This window comes from Rhinolophus ferrumequinum, chromosome 2 (genome assembly GCF_004115265.2).
Source record: "Rhinolophus ferrumequinum isolate MPI-CBG mRhiFer1 chromosome 2, mRhiFer1_v1.p, whole genome shotgun sequence".
NCBI classification, from domain to species: domain Eukaryota; kingdom Metazoa; phylum Chordata; class Mammalia; order Chiroptera; family Rhinolophidae; genus Rhinolophus; species Rhinolophus ferrumequinum.
In genome coordinates, this window is record NC_046285.1 from 41032477 (window position 1) to 41049681 (window position 17205).

The 17205-nt window shown below is 36.3% G+C and overlaps 1 protein-coding gene across 1 annotated transcript in view; it reads right to left on the minus strand.

The window, feature by feature from the left end:
- ZBTB20 (zinc finger and BTB domain containing 20) overlaps positions 1-17205 on the minus strand; it is a 755626-nt gene that overhangs the window by 333758 nt on the left and 404663 nt on the right. Inside the window, 1 exon segment of the mRNA XM_033135553.1 lies at positions 11203-11252. The gene's annotated coding sequence lies outside the window, so the exon portion shown is untranslated.

The window sequence follows — 17205 nt, forward strand, 5'->3', positions numbered from 1 at the left end:
ATCTTCCATTATATATACCACATCTTCTTCTTTTATGCCACATTCATCTATCGATGGACACTTTGGTTGCTTCCATATGTTGGCTACTGTAATAATGTGGCAATGAACACAGGGGTACATATGTCTTTTTGAATTAGTACTTTCATTTTCTTGAGATAAATATCCAGAAGTAGAATCCTGGGTTGTATGGTAGTTCTATTTTCATTTCTTGAGGAACCTCCATACTGTTTTCCATAGTGGCTGCACCAATTTGCAATCCCACCAACTATGCACTAGGGTTCACTTTTCTCCACATCCTTGTCAACACTTATTATTTGTTGACGTTTTGATACTATCTATTCTGACAAGTGTGAGGTGATGCGCAATTATGTTTCTGATTTGCATTTCCCTGATGATTAGTGATGTTGAGCATCTTTTCATACGTCTGTTGGTCATCTCTATGTCTTCTTTGGAAAAATGTCTATTCAGATCTTCTGCCCAGTTTTTAATCAATTTGTTTTTCGATGTTGAGAAGTATGAGTTCATTATTTATTTTGGATGTTCACCCTTTATCAGATATATCATTTACAAATATCTTCTCCCATTTAGTAGGTTCTCTTTTTGTTTGTTGATGGTTTCCTTCACTGTGCAAAAGATTTTTAGTTTGATGTAGTCCCATTTGCTTATTTTTTCTTGTTGACCTTGCCCAGGAAGACATATCCAAAAAAAAAAAAAATTTATTGCTAAGACTTATGTTATGTTAAAGAGTTTACTGCCTACTGTATTTCCCCGAAAATAAGACCTAGCTGGACAATCAGCTCTAATGCATCTTTTGGAGCAAAAATTTACTATAAGACCCGGTCTTATTGTAAAATAAGACCGGGTCTTATATAATATAATAAATAATATAATATCAGGTATAATATAACATCAGGTATAATATAATACTGGGTCTTATATTAATTTTTGCTCCAAAAGATGCATTAGAGCTGATTGTCCAGCTAGGTCTTATTTTTGGGGAGACATGGTATGTTTTCTTCTAGGAGTTTGATGATTTCAGTTCTTACATTTAAGTCTTTAATCTATTTTGAGTTTATTTTTGTATATGGTGTAGGAAAGTAGTCCAGTTTCATTTTTTTTGCATGTATCTGACCAGTTTTCCCAACACCATTAATTGTAGAGAATGTCATTTCCCCATTGTATATTCTTGCCACCTTTATAGTAGATTAGTAGACCATGTAAGTGTGGGTTTATTTCTGTGCTCTTTGTTCTGTTCTATTGATCTGTGTCTGGTTTGTGCTAGTACCATACTGTTTTGATTATTATAGCTTTGTAGTATAGTTTGAAATAAGGAAATGTGATATCTTCAACTTTGTTCTTTCTCAAGATTGCTTTGGCTATTCAGGGTTTCTTGTGGTTTCATACAAATTTTAGGATTATTTGTTCTAGTTCTGTGAAAAATGCCTCTGGTATTTAGATAGCAATTGCAGTGAATCTATAGATTGCTTTGGGTATTATGCATGTTTTAACATATTAATCCTTCCAATCCATTAACATGGTATATCCTTCCATTCATTTGTGTCATCTTCAATTTCTTTCATCAGTGTCTTATTGTTTGCAGAGTACAGGTCTTTTACCTTCTTGCTTAAATTTATTCCTAGATATTTTATTCTTTTTGATGGACTTGTAAATGGAATTGCTTTCTTAATTTCTCTTTGTGATAGTTTATTATTTGTATATAGAAACACAACAGACTGTGTATATTAATTTTGTATTCTGCAACTGTACTAAATTCATTTATCAGTTCTAATATTTTTTTGGTGGAGTCTTTTGGGTTTTCTATATATAATATCATGCCATCTGCAAATAGTGACAATTTTACTTCCTCCTTTCCGATTTGGATGCCTTTTACTTGTTTTTCTTTTCTAACTGCTGTGACTATGATTTCCAAAACTATGTTAATATAAGTGGTAAGAATGGGCATCCTTGTCTTGTTCCTAATCTTAGAGGAAAAGCTTTAGCTTTTCATCATTAAGAACGATGTTAGCTTTGGGTTTGCCATATATACCTTTTGTGGTTTGCTGTTTTTCTTTAGTGTTATGTTTGGGCATCTTTCTCTTTAATTTTTGTATATCTTTTGTAGGTTTTTGGTTTGTGGTTACCATGAGGTTCTTGAGGTTCCTATCTATCTATCTATCTATCTATCTATCTATCTATCTATCTATCTACCTACCTACCTATCTACCTATATCAGTCTCATTTAAGCTGATAGGTAAGTTCTAAAATATTACCTTTTTACTCCCTCTTCCACACTTCACGTTTTGATGTCATAGTTTAGATCTTTTTGCTTTGTTTTCTCCTAACTACTTATTGTAATATAGTTGATTTTGCTACTTTTGTCTTTTATAGATAAAGTTTCACACTAGCTTTTTAAGTAACTGATCCATTGTCTTTATTATATATTTCCCTTTATTAGTGAGATTTTTTTTTCTTTCATATGTTTTCTTATTTCTGGTTATGGCCTTTTCTTTTCTGCTTAAAGACCCTTTAACAATTCTTATAAAGCCTATTTAGTAGTGATAAACTCCTTCAGTTTTTGCTTGCCTAGAAGAAAACTCTTTATGTTTTCTTCGATTCTAAACAATATCTTTACAAGGTAAGAGTAGGAGAGGTTTTAGAATCTTTCCATTCAGTACTTTAAATATATCTGGCCTGAAAAGTTTTGCTGAGAAATCAACTGAGGGCCTTATGGAGTTTCTCTTGGATGTGACTAGTTGTTTTCCTCTTATTGCCTGCAAGATTCTCTCTTTATTTTTAACTTTTTCTATTTTAATTATAATATGTCTTGGTTTGGATCTCTTTGGGTTCAACTTGTGTGGGACTCTCTGTGCTTCTCGGACCTAACTGTCTATTTCCTTCCCCAGCTTAGGAAAGTTTTCAGCCATTATTTCTTCAAATAGGTTTTCTCTTTCTCTCTCTCCCTTCTTTTTCTGAAAAGCCTCTAAGGCAAATGTTAGTATGCTTGATGTTGTCATAAAGTTCCCTTAAACAATCCTTGTATTTTAAAATTCTTTTTGTTGTTCTGATTAGGTGACTGCCACTATTCTGTCTTCCAGGTTGCTAATCCATTCTACTCTATTAATTAATTTGGTGTTGATTCCCTCTAGTATATTTTTTTCACTTCAGTTATTATATTCTTCAGCTCTGGTTGGCTCTTTTTTTTAACACTTTGTTAAAGTTTTCACTGTGGTCCTCTATTCTTCTTCCAAGATGAGCATCCTTTGATGTGCATCCTTGATTATTACTTTGAATTCTTTATCAGGGAAATTACTTATCTCCATTTAAGTTTTTTTTTTTTTTGGGGGGGGTTGCTCTTTCATTTGGAACATATCCCTGTATCTCTTCATTTTGTTTGCCTTTTTGTGTCTGTTTCTATGAATCAAATGAAAACAGCTTCCTTTCCTGATCTTAAAGGAGTGGTCTTGTGTAGGAGCAACCTCTGTGTAGACTGCATATGTTGGGTTGTTCTGGCAGGCTGCTAGAGCTGAAACAGGCATTTGCAGTGAGAAGGGAGCCCTGGTCTGCCATCTGACTGGGTCTTGGGTGGGTGACAGGTGTGGTAGCCCAGGGTGTGTGACTCCAGGGGCATCTTGGCAAGCCAGCTGGCAGCATCTAGGGCAGACACGAGCTGAGGTGTCCCAGGGCATGTGGCTCTGGGATCTCTGTGGCAGGCCAGCTGGCCATGATTAAGGCAAGTGCTGGCCTTATGGCCAGAGCACACTGTGGTGGCCTTGCAAGCTGGATAGAGCACTTGGGCCAAACTCCTACTTGCATTTATAGGTGGAAGGTGAATGTAAACAGTGGTGCTCCCAGGCACCTGTGATCCTAGAGTGTTTCTGTAGATCAAGAGAGTTCTCTCATCCTCACCTGTTTGGCAGATGCTTTGGGGTTTGCAAACGGATCTTTCTCATGTATAGTCAAAGTGTCCTTTATTTTTATTTCTTAAATTATTTTTTGAGTTATAGTTGACATACAATATGATGTTTCAGGTGTAAAAGTGTAAAACAGTGGTTACACATTTAGAATACCTTACAAAGTGATCACCATGTGTAAGTCTAGTAATCATCTGCTGGGCGCTCTTACATTGCTGTTTTATCACTGTTCCTCAGGGCAGGCAAGTCTGTGCAGGGTTCCCTCAGTGATATCCCTCATAATGAAGGCTGCCGCATAGGGTATCTCCTACCTTTCTCTATGTGGCCACTCTCTCATTTGTTGTACATCAGCCCTCGGTTGTTCAGGAGGAATTGATCTATATGTAGGTACATATTAGGTGTGTCTGCAGGAGGAAGTGAGTTCAAAGTCTTCCTACACGACCATCTTGGACCCACCTCTTTCCAATTTTATTTTTAATCATTCTCCCCTCTTGTACAGGGGCCTGAAGCCTTGGACACTCAGTTTGTGAGACCCTAACAATTCATCTCACAGACATCCTTTTCTCTTTTACGTTTTAATATAGCTAACTTTCTCTATCTCCCACCCCTGTTTATTCATTCTGTGTGAAACATCATCTAATTCCTTGAAAGACCACAAGACTCTCTCTTTTTTGACCCTGAAGGTCTTCATCACTCTTATTCTTGTTTTGATCTATATATCTCAAAACAGGTTGAAATACTCCATAAAGGCTAAGAATTTGGGCAAATTTCCTTTCTTTCTCTCCCCAATCACAGGCTGCATTGACCGCATCCCCTTGCGACAGTCTGCAACGGGCTTCCCAGACTGATGTGACACGATAGTGATCTTTCAACAGCAACAACAATAACAACAATCACAATAACAATAACAAAAAACCTTCACTGTGAGGCACAGAAGAGAAATATGTAGAGCAATAGAACTAAAACCCCCAAAGGGAAATAGACGTGAGCAAACCACAACGGTGAGTCTATTTGTTCACAAAACTGATGAATTTTCCCTAGAGGAAATGGATAGGTGATATTGTCTATAACTGACTAGTAAATGTAAATTAACTAACAGATATGTAGCAAATGAGTAGATTTAAAGATGATTTCCATCTGAAATGATTTTTTTTGTTGTTCCTAGAGACCAAGTTTTTTTGTTAAACTTAATCCTTACTCCCTTCCCACTCCAGCAGCAGAAACATCTGGTTGGTTTTAGATTCCCCTTGGATTTCTAACTTCAAAGGGAATTATAAAGAATAACAAATTCATGTACCGGCACTAAAAAAAAAAAAAAAAGTTAAAGCAGCAGGAGAGAATGGTAAAATTGTCCTTATTTGACTGCTAGTGACAGGCGCCACAGGCAGAACTACGAGAAAAGACAAAGGCAAGATCACCGGTTGACAACCAGACTTCCTGGAAGGGATGGAGCTTTGGCTACATGCAAATATGCATAGGGCCCTTAGCAACATGTAAGGAGATTTGTCCTTGCTTAAATGAACAAAAAAAGTAAAATGAGTTAGAAGGTTTAAAAAGAAATGGATTCACATTTACCTGTCACATAGTAAGCATCAACAAAACTTTGTTTAAAGAATGACCTGGAGAAAATCTTAAAGATTCACTTATTCTCTGGGGTTTCTATCTGATCTTCAGAAAACTGTGTGAGTTCTGATTCTACTCAGGGATGGATAAGCCATGCCAGAAATAACTCAGGCCACTAGACCAATCATGTTCTCCTAAAAGATTAAAAGAGCCCATGTCCAAGGGTCTCCAAAGTAGTCTCTGTCTTTCCTTGCTATGGATCCTTATTATCAAAGGATGGCCAGAAATCAAAGTCCTCCAGGAGTGGAGAAATAGGGTTTGAATAAAATATTGATATTTGTATTTGTTCTAAGTTGTGCTTGACATCACTTTATAGAACTGGATTTATCTTTCTCCTCTGTCATTTTCCTAGCAAAACGAAACACCCTTCTTAGAGTGCAGCTCTTGATGTAATCACACATTAGAAAATGAGAACAGTTAGAGAAAGTACAACTTTGCCATTGTAATTACCTCTTACAAACAGCCTTTCCTCTTTCCTGTTTCATGTGCAATGCGGACAGCAACAACAATAAAAATAAACAAAGACATGATTAACCAATCAACTTGTTTGTAGACAAAGAGCAAGTAAGAGTTAAAGGCTAAAATGTTTTTAAATAATGAATTACAAAAGTCTTTAAACTTAGTATTCAGAGGTTACAGATCCCCACACCACAAATACATAGTTGATTCACAGAGTGGCCATCAAAAATGCAGAAAGCAAATTACTTTTGACCAAAAACTGTACATCAACAGCACATTAAGAATATTTCATGGAGTAGGATAGAACAAATAGAACCAATTCCCTATGGAAGCTAGCAAGGTCTACTAATAAAGCAGTCCATTAATCAAAAGAGAAGACCATATTCAGTGCACGTTCTTTATATCAGAGCTTTTACACAATCCCTAGTGAAGGGGGACAAAAATGAAAACTTTTCCTTAGCATTTCCAGTGTAAAAGTACGGAGCTGGCTGCAAAATCATCTCCTTGAATATCTTTGCCATGAGTGAGGGTTTCATCCTTCCCTTGTAACCGTAGGTGAAACCGAATCACCAGTCATCTCAGTAAGAGAATGCCAAAATCCCCATACTTGTGATAATTTTGCATGATGGTGTGTTACACATCCAATAAAATTTATCCAGAAAATATGCCAACTTTATGAAACATACATCTGAAGACATGAACAAACCATTTTTCTCTTTTGCAGCTATCTGTGTCTTTAGGTCTAAAATGAAAATCTTGGCTTGATGGAGGTATTTGTAAAGGATTCCCTATCCTATATAAGTAGAATCATCCAACCATGATTCTGAACTTCACTAGGTGGAAGGAGGTAGAAGATATGGAATATGACTTTATTCCAAGAAATGTTGTTTTATAGAGAGTTGTATAAAACTCTCTATATAGAGAGTTGTATGTAGAGAATATATTTGGTCACAAATGTAACAACTGAACAAACACCAGACCCAAAGACTAAACATAAGGAAATGCCACAACAAGCACACCAAGAGGCAAATACTATCATTATAATAATTATTATGGCTATTATCATGACAAGGCATTGATAGTTCACTTGGATATAATACAGAATACATTAGCTAGAAAGAACCATGGGTGAATTTATTATTCTCTTTAAAGGCAGCTCATATTCTATATGACATAATCTACATAATCCAATACCAACAGGTAAGAAAAGGATGCAGGAAGAAGTGAAGACTTACACTTTTATTTCAGTTGTTGTGTTATCAATATCAATCTTAAAATAATGATGAAAAGGCTAGCTGTTTTAAAATATGTGTATTATGGGTTGTGGTAAGTTATCCCTGCAGCTTTAACATAGTATAGTGGCTAATTCCTACGTAGGAATTTCTTGGAATACCTGCCTCAGTGCCAAGCCATTAGGTTCATTCTTGACCTTTTGAGGACATTTTAATGATAGCAATGCCAGGCCAAGGGTAAAGAAGAAACAGAGTTGATCAGTAGACTGTGGGGAAAAATGAAATGGAAAAAAAAAAGAGAGTTTCTATTGCTTATACTATCCAGTCTGGCCAATTTTACAGATGCTTTCTGTTTGCTTGGGGTAGTTTATTGCTTATGTTATTTCTTTTCTTCCTCCCCCCCCCCATGTGCTTGCTTCTACCAACTTTGGCTGAAAATATTTTGTATGTGTCTGTACTGTAAACTCTCGTATTTTTCTAGAGATTTATTATGGTGAAGAAGCTCCTTTTTTTTTTTCCCTTCCCCAAGGGATAGGCACATCAATATTCTAGCTACTCACTTTCGAGGCCAATGGAAAATGTGTTCCTAAGATTGAATAGACCTGAGAAACACATAAATTCAGTTTATACTGATGCAATATGTTACAGTTACTCACATCCTGAATTTCTGATGAGTGGAACACACCTGTTGGATGACACACTGCTACTGAATAGTCACTGGCCTGCAATTTAAACACAGAGTGGCAGGACAAACCCTAACTGTAGGTTCTCTATGGAGAGCCTAATTTGTATGGCACATTCCTCATCTGTGGAGCTCTGAATGTAAAGGATCTAGCGTAGCCATGAAAAAAAAGCTGGCTTACAGAGCGTTCTTCAAATATTCTTAGAATAAACTAGAGCAATACATACAGGCACATAGGGAGGGTCCTCTGTCTTGCAACAGGCCACCTCCCTCTACTCCCACTTCCCAAACATAGTGCTTTTTAAAACAAACAAACAAAAAATTCAGATTATTCATATATAATTCCTCCTTTTTCAGATTTCATAAATTCTTACTTAGGAAGAAATCTTCCATGTCTGCCACAAATTCTTTAAAAATTATAAACTTTTAAATCCAATGTTACATTTGGTTCAAGTAGGTTCACTATATCTGTCTATTAGGTTGGTGCAAACGTAATTGTGGTTTAAAAGGTTAAAAATAATTGCAAAAACCACAGTTACTTTTGCACCAACCTAACAGTATGGGTTGGGTAAGCCACACTGGACTTCCAAGTAGTCAGAGACTATGTTTTCCTTTCACCTCAGATACAGAATTGTTTATAACATGACATATATCTAATAATGAGTAAAATTAATACTGCATAAATCTAGCATGCAAATTATCATCCTAAATTTGAGGCAAATAGAGAAAGTATCCCCTTCCCCCAAAAAATAATAGTTCTTCCAGGAAACCTGGCCAAATCTGTGAGATGTCTCTCTAGTCAACCAAACTGCCCTTTAGCTTACAGATGTGCCTAAGAACATTATGAAACAAACTGATAAGATTTTATGATCAATTGTTACATTTTAGAAAACCTGATGGCAGTATACTCAGAAGAAGATACTCCTATATACATTGATTAGAACTATTTATCTGAATTTTTTTAATATTAACATATAAAAGAGTCCTGATGGACCTGAAATATTGATGGACTAAATGTTATGATGTCTGGGGTTTGCTTCAAAGTAACAAGGCAGTAGCTTGGGAAAATAATAGGTCAAAGTTAATCATTGTGCAAGCTGGGTGATGGGTATATTGGAGTTCAATGTAGTAATACGCCTACATTAATATATTTTCAATTTTTCATAATAAATTTTGAAAAGTATATACTGATCTGAACTTTCATTTGTTTGCTCATTATTTATTGATTGATTCATTTACGCTTCATATGCAAGTTATTGTGGAAATATAAAAAGTAAAAAAAAAGAAAAAAGGATAAAAAAACCCAAAGAACAAAACAATGCTCTTTTTGGACATGTAGGTTAAGTAAGCTATTCCTGTTCCTGAATAATATGTATTTCTTTAAAATGATGTTTATAAAGACTATATAATTACATGTAGAATTCTTAGGTTAAATTTTGAAAGCAGAACACAAAATTATATAGAAAGTATGATTACAGCATGTTTTAAAAAATATGTCTTCAGGGGAAAATGAGAGTAAGGAAATATATCAAATGGTTATTAATGATTGGATTTAAATTATAGAAATAATTACTTTAATTTTTCTTCATTTTACTCCTATGTGTTTTTTCAAATTATTTTTAATGAGCATGTATCATTTTAAAATGAAAATAAATATTTATTCATTAGTGGATAAGATGCGCTCTGCTTTCCCAAGGAGCTTTTCATTTACTAAAACAGAGAAACTGCAAACATACAGCATTGCCCTGCTACTTTAAATCTTTATACCTACAAGGGAAATACACCCACAGGAAAAGAAATGTCAATACAGACTTTATCTGATCATAGAAACATAAAGAGCTTTCTGTGTGTTGGATAGAAACAGGGGAGGAACTGGCTTCTTTGCAAGCCAGAAAGAGTGTGAAATTCAGGCCATTTTGTGATGAGATCATTTTGCGATGAATGCAAGGGGAGCCACAAATTAAAGTTACCAAATAAGCCTGTTCCTTGAGCTCCTGATGCTCACGCAGATATGAGTTTCTCCTTCAGCAGCATAACAAGTAAAGCATGGGAGTGGGAGTGAGGAAGGAGTGGAGTTGTAATCCTAAGGCTTGTGGTCTTCACTAGCAAGACGGATATGTTCACAGGGGCAGAGACAGATGTGCAGCAGAATTCGAGACAAAAATACAGTGACAACCAGGGACTACGTGCAACGGATATGAAAAGTCCCTGTTAGAAAGCTATCATTACCTCAAGAGATTATTTTCCTCATTTTATGCACATTCATATACAGTGAAGTCAAAAGTATAACTTTTAAAGGTTTGGATGAATATGAGGTTCATGACTAAATAGGCCTGGCGGTAGCCAGGCAGAATCTCGTCAGATGCCAGACAAGTCACCCTTTCCCTGCTCCTGCGTCTCCCGTATATTTGCCAGTGCTGAATATGCAGGCCAACCTCTAGCAAACTCAGCTCTTTCCGGCTGTCTGACTTGACGCTCTACCTATATACCTTCAGTCCTGACCTGTACCCTCCTCCCGACCACTGAAATCTCAAGACTTCTAGAAGGCACAACAGCAACCTTTTGGAAACTACCAATTCTCAGTAAAAGACACACAGACCTCAGAGTTTCAAACGTAGGCTCGCTTGCAGGCCTGGTCTTGGACCTCTTATGGAGCTGGTAAAGGGAGGGGGCGGGATTTCCTGTTCCTAAATAACATGGTCCCTTCTGTTCGTGGGTGTACATAAGAGTGGTCATATTTGATTTCAAGATTGATCCAAATGAAGCAAGTGTATTTTAAATTTGCAGCATGTCATAGAATTATAAAAGGTAGTTCAAAGCATCACAAAATATGTTTGGAGGATTTTTTGTTTAATGCCAAAGCATCTAATGTTCCATGCGGGCAATGTCAGTACCCAACTTCATTATATCACCCTTTCTTGTCCACAGAGGTGTCACTTTTGGAAATATATATGTATTCTTGGAAAGTCTTTCAAACAAATCTTTTGAATACTTCCACCCTCGCATGGCAAAATCATTGTAAAATGTTTGTTGAAATCTGTGATAATAGGTTCTTGGGAGCACAGTTTCTTACAATTCTAAAATGATGGTATTACAAAAATGAACAAATAAATAGGATATGAAACGTATACCCTTCACCAATGTCAAAATATGTTCTGCTCAAATTTTATACTTGAGATGGTGGACTCACCATACCTTTAGGTCTAATTCTTTCCAAAGCTGGGAGAAATAACACTTGACTTCTTTTCACCTCAATATTTTGGATTGCCATTTAGAGATTCTGAAAGTTACTTACCAGACAGCAATGTTGAGTGAGGACTATTCAGTTAGTGATGGTGAAACATTCTGAAATGAAGAGAGTACCATAAATGCTAGGTATTTAATAGATGTCTGACAACACGGTAATCATAGAAAATAACCCATTTACTTCTCACTTTGGGACACTGACTTGGTGATACTATATAAAAAGTAACAGATGCTTCCCTTTGAAAATGAAAATACAAGTGTGCACTGAGAAAGCGGCTTTTGGAACCGCCTGCATGTTTAACTTTAAGGGCTTTAACCAGTTGTGAATGACTCGCTGCCCATTTCTGCAAGTCACTGTAACTTGTGTCGAGAAAGTTATGTCTTATGGTTAATTATCCATGGTCTGTTTTTTAAAGAAATAAACCATTGTGAACCACCAGGATTTGCAGCTCCATTTGAACTTTACTGTACTTTTGATTAACATTTTGTAAATAAAAACAAACTTTTTTTTCCCCTTGCTTTTGGTTGTTTGTTACTTGTGTTCTAGATATAAATATTGTGGCAATGGTTGGAGAACAAGCTATGGATTATTTACCCCTGGCTGCATGAATTGTGAGTTACTGGCCTTATCCTCCTTCATGAGTATAAATAAATGTATAGTATTATATTCTTAGTCCTGTAAGGCAAATGGAATGAGTGAACTGAAACCTTTTGAAACCAAACCCCTTTATGCTAAGTCACAAAGCAACAAAACAAACCCCAAATTAACATTTAAAAAGCTTCTACTGTGGAGCAACAAAATCCCCAAATATTATATAATCTGCATTTTAAAAATTGCATGCTTAACAAGCAGCAGTCTATCAATAATTCTACACGCTTCTCTTTTTATTGCTTTTATAATTTAGAAGCCATAGGTGGTTTTACCAGAGATCACCTCCCATCCCCAATATTACCAGAATGAAGTCTTGAAAATAACCAACATAACTAACTAAAGCCAAAATTAGTTTAGAAAGGTCAGGAATTATTGTAGCTAAAAGTAATGAAACACTCACTACTGGGGGTGCCAAAAAATATATACACATTTTAAGAAAGGAAAAAAAAACTGTATTAAAATTGTAATACTCGATATATACTGATAACGAAAGATGAATAGAAGTCATATGTATACATTTTTTTGGCAGTCCTGGTATATTAAAAAAAAAAAATCTCCATGTAAAATTTGTCTATAGTCATCATCCTAGAACCTATGAAATAAAATGAAGTCTAAAATATAATTGTCCACAGAAAACAAGAAAAGCCAAGATCAAAGGACCCTGTGGCAGAATGCAATGGGAGTATATTTGAGACCCAGAATTATAAGTACCTAACATCTTTGCATATGAAACTTAATGGGGATCACCAAAGTAGCTGGCCCCCACATTTTTTAAATGACCCAATGGCCTATGCAGCATGGAGGACCTCTAGGAAAAATATAAATTTGCTACTTTTATAAAGACAGAAACAGAATAATAAGGGCTTTCTTATCAAATGGGATGATCTGTCCATTTCTGAAGCTTGGAGCCCTCTGTATCCTATTTTATCTTACTCCTTTATTACTAGCATGGTGTACTGCTTACATGATTAAGCACTATGAGGGAACAGACATAGCAGTTTCCCTCACCAGTTCACCAAAATATGGTAAAATATCTGTGAAGCAGCTATTATGTGCCAGGCACAACTAGAGTGATTGTGTTTGAGAAGGTAAGTCAGTGACTGAGGTTCTTGTTGCAACCTTTAAAAGTATCTATTACTACTGCCAACAGCAACTAGAAGCAAGGTTGACATAGTTGTGAAGGACTTTTGAAAAATTAAAAAATATTTAAAACTCTCCCTAGCTTATTGCATGCCCTGGAAATAGAAAGCTTAGGCCTGCCAGCCCTTCCTAACCCTGGATCCCATATTGCAAAAGAAAAAGCGTAAGTTGCCTATATGTTCCTAGGGCCGTGGCTACAATTGAAAATGAGGGGTAAAATGAATTAGAGGGCATCCATTGGACGCTGAAAGGCCAATACTGCCCTAAGTATGGTTCAGAGAGCGTAAAAATTAACCAAGATGAAAATGGAGGTGATTCTGACAAACAGGCAGGAAAAAAAGTTCAAAGATGTTTTACTCAAAGATATTACCCTCTATTTCTTTGGTAACCAGATGCTTCCAACATATTTTTGAGAACTAAAAAAACTACTCTGGAGTCCTAATTTTTCTTTTAAATCCAGGCAACCCATTTGAAAATCAGGATATTCTACATGACTTTCTATATACAGAACTACACACCAAAGATAAGTGCTTGGTTACAGATGATTAATCATATTAAAATTATATTATAAAGAATATATTTTATATTGTTCAGAATTCATCTTGATAATCAGGGACATGCATACAAAATTGCATATGGGAATCCAAACTTAGCTATAACCCATGTAGAGGGATACATAGAAAAAATATACCTGTGAATATGATATCCTGGCTTTAACCAGTCTTTAAACTAGAATATTCTGAACAATCTCTATTATTTTTCTACAAATTCTTCTGAGCTATAGATTCTTTTTTTAAGAGGAATTTTTTTTGAGCTACAGATTCTTTTAAGGAAAAAAAGCAGAAGGAAAATGTATTTATAAAATACACATACACACACATACATACATACATACATATATATTTTTCATATATACTAGCTTAGTCGTTATTCATATTAGGACAACAAACGATGTCTCCATGTCATCAGAAATATAGAGACATGATAATCCCAATGATCTTGATTACTCAGTTGTTACAACAGAGAGCAACACATTCAGACAACAAAACTTGAAAAACCAGACGAAACTCTCCTGGCTTTGAGTTTTATCTTTATACACTAGATTTTTCCATACAAAAGGAATCCTAAATTCTAACACATGAGGTAAAGTTAAATAAACCAGGAAATAGCCTGAGTCTTTTTTAAAAAGTCAAGGAAAACTCACCTCTTACCTTCAGTAACATCAAATAAACCCATGTCCCAGGACCTTACCAACCAAAAGGAAAGTATGACCTAAAGGAATGATACTGATCCCAAATACAATGAGATGAAGTGTCTCAGTAGTTCCTACTCATATCCATTCTCTCTCCTTCCTACTTTCATCTTTTCTGATTGCATTAAGAACAATCAGAGTTATCCAGTTATCATCACCACCACCCCTCACGCTCCTGATTTAGCTTTCTTGCAGCAGATAACTAACAATGCCTAGTGATGTGCTCTCTACCATTTTGTATCCATTTTATAACCATTTATAGGCAGAAACTAAAAAGGAAGGAAAAAAAATAAAGCCCCAAATCCTTCCAACATCCCTCATCAGACTAATGCTTCATTCCCTGAGGATATCAGTCAGTTAAGTGAAACAAAATACTACAACAGGGAAGGTAGACGGATAAACCTCATACAAATCTCACTGTGTTCCCAAGCTGGGAAGAGAGTTACTCCAATGAAAAAGTTGGGGGTGTGGGAAAGGGGTGAAGGGCTACAAAGAGAGAGAGAGAGAGAGAAAAAAATACCTTTTATTATACATTTGAGACTTAAAGGCGGTACAATAAATCAAATGGGTGTTCCAGGGAATAGTGTAACAGAAAGTTCTAAATGAGAGTTCCAGAAACTACAGGTCCTTAAATGGAACTGCTGCTTAGGGGATGGATCTATAGGAAGTTTGAATTAAGTGTCTCTGCTGTAGCATCTAGATGTTTTCTCTTTCATTATGACTTTGGAGTTTAAATATACTTTGTCATGAGAAAAAAAACAAAACATCAGAGCTTTGTACAACCCCCAAAGTGAAAAAGCAAGAGAAAGACAGGGTTTATATAACCAGCTTTTTACATAAATATTACATCAGGATACATTTCAAATGAAAACACACACACACACACAGCCGTCTTATCCTCTTTCTATTTTAAAATTCATCTCATACTCTAAATTTTGTTGATTTTTCATAAAATAAGTAAAATCCAAGTCAGCATTAAACACCTCAGAATAATTTTAGTCTTATGTTACCTGGAAAATGTACCACATCATGGAGGGTCACAGAAATCCTGTTTTAAAGCCAGTTAAGGCACTGTCAATTATGGGATGTTTTGCTGCAGCCTAGGGCAACTAGAAATGGCCATAGATGTTAACTAACTCCCTTTTCAACAGTCTGAGAAAAGGGAAAAAAAAAAAAAAACTGTAAGTTTCCCCATCTGTTATTTCCTTTTTTTTTTTCCTTTTTGGCTGTGGAAAAGTAAAATTATGCAAGAGCTTTTGAATGTAAAGGCTGTGTGTGCTTTTTCCCTTTTTGTCTCTGTGTACCGGTTTTGTGATGTTGCGTAACTGAGTAGGCGGTTAGCGTTTACTATTGATTTACACTATGCCATCTAATGAATTCAGAACACTAAAAAGAAAGGAGTGGGAGGGGGATGGAGGAAAAAGAAAAAGAGAGGAACAGGGAGAGAAAAAAGGAGCCATGGAGGGTAGAGAGAGAAAGAGCTCATTTACAGAAACAATGCCAATGCCTGGAATAGTTTCATTCTTATTCCCTCTAGCTCTGACTTTTGGTTATTGTTCGGGTCTCAGAAAAAAATGGGCTTGAGCTAGTGACCCCAACATCCCAATCTTATTTCTAATGAGAATTACTGGCAGGTGAATGTCTGAAAGTACTAATGTGTCAAATTACTTGATAGCAATTGCAGTAAACTGTCAGACTTCTCCATATGCACCTATTTTTCATTCTCTCTATGGTTTGTGACTCTGTGATAGCCAATGCCATGGCCCAACTAGTTCACCTAGTCACAATTATTATTTGCAAGGTACGCATCAGGGCAAAGAGGAATATGTTCTATTTTACCCATCTCCTTTAAAGGTGTATAAAGAACGCATTTAGAAATCTTTGAAAAGGTCACCATTTTACTTTGGAAGAAGACATACCACAAATTATTTGTCTAAACAGAACAGCCCAATAAAGGATAATGAAAGAGAAATGCGTAAAATGAGGAACGGTTCTAAACCGATGAACAATACTTGTGAACAATACTTGTGAAAGAGATTTGAATAACTCCTGATATTTTGGCTATGGCGAGCCCTTAAAACTGAATGTTGGATCTTGATGATAACAGTCCTCGGAGGCTGCTCCCTCCATGCTTCCCGTACCATACAATGAGTTCCCAAAGCTTAGGCCAGAAAGTGAGGGTGAAGTCAACTGCTGTTAGTCACAGGCCCTTCCAGCACCTGAGTGACCTCCCATGGCTGAGCACAGCCACTAAGGTGAGGAAGAGAAACAGAAGTGCTCTTTCTTAGCAGCCAGCGACAGACCAAGGCTGGGGGTCTTCCTGGATGTGAGTTTGTAAGTGCAGACTAGGGAAGATCACGGGATCACCCAAAGGGAAGAACAGAAGTCGGCATTTCTTTTCTGATCATCCAACAATCTCTCTTCAGTCATTTTCGCTTAGGAAATACTAAAGACGCCTATGCCACCCATTTGTCAGGAATGCTTTAATGACCGATGGCTGTGGGCACACAGTTTATACCGACCACCCAGCACAGTGCTTGGCACAGTCCCTGTGCTCAGCAAATATTGGTTGAAGTAGTAAGACGATCGTGGGAAAAACATCTCTGCAGGAAAGGTATACTAGAAAAGCCTCAGGAAAATATATTCCAGTGATTCAGAGGGAATCTTAGGCTGCACTTAGGCTGCAGACACAAAATAATGATGTAGAGGAAGTATCAGTTGTTTGAGGGTCAGTTGACTTCAGTTCCATTTTATTAGGAAAAAGCTTAACAAAATTATAATACTGATAACATCAGCAAAGTTTTGTGTTCATTTCCACCCGCCTTTCTGGACTATTTTTCATTTCAGTCGTGGGCACAAAAAAGTCCATTTTAATTTTCATGGACACATTCGAAAGGAAAAGTCATGAGTTATCAACATAATTCATCTTTTAAAAAAACACTGAGAAGAATGTAGGCATTTAGTAATGGGAGAGAACATACCTTTTTGTTGAAGGGCAAGGCAGGTTG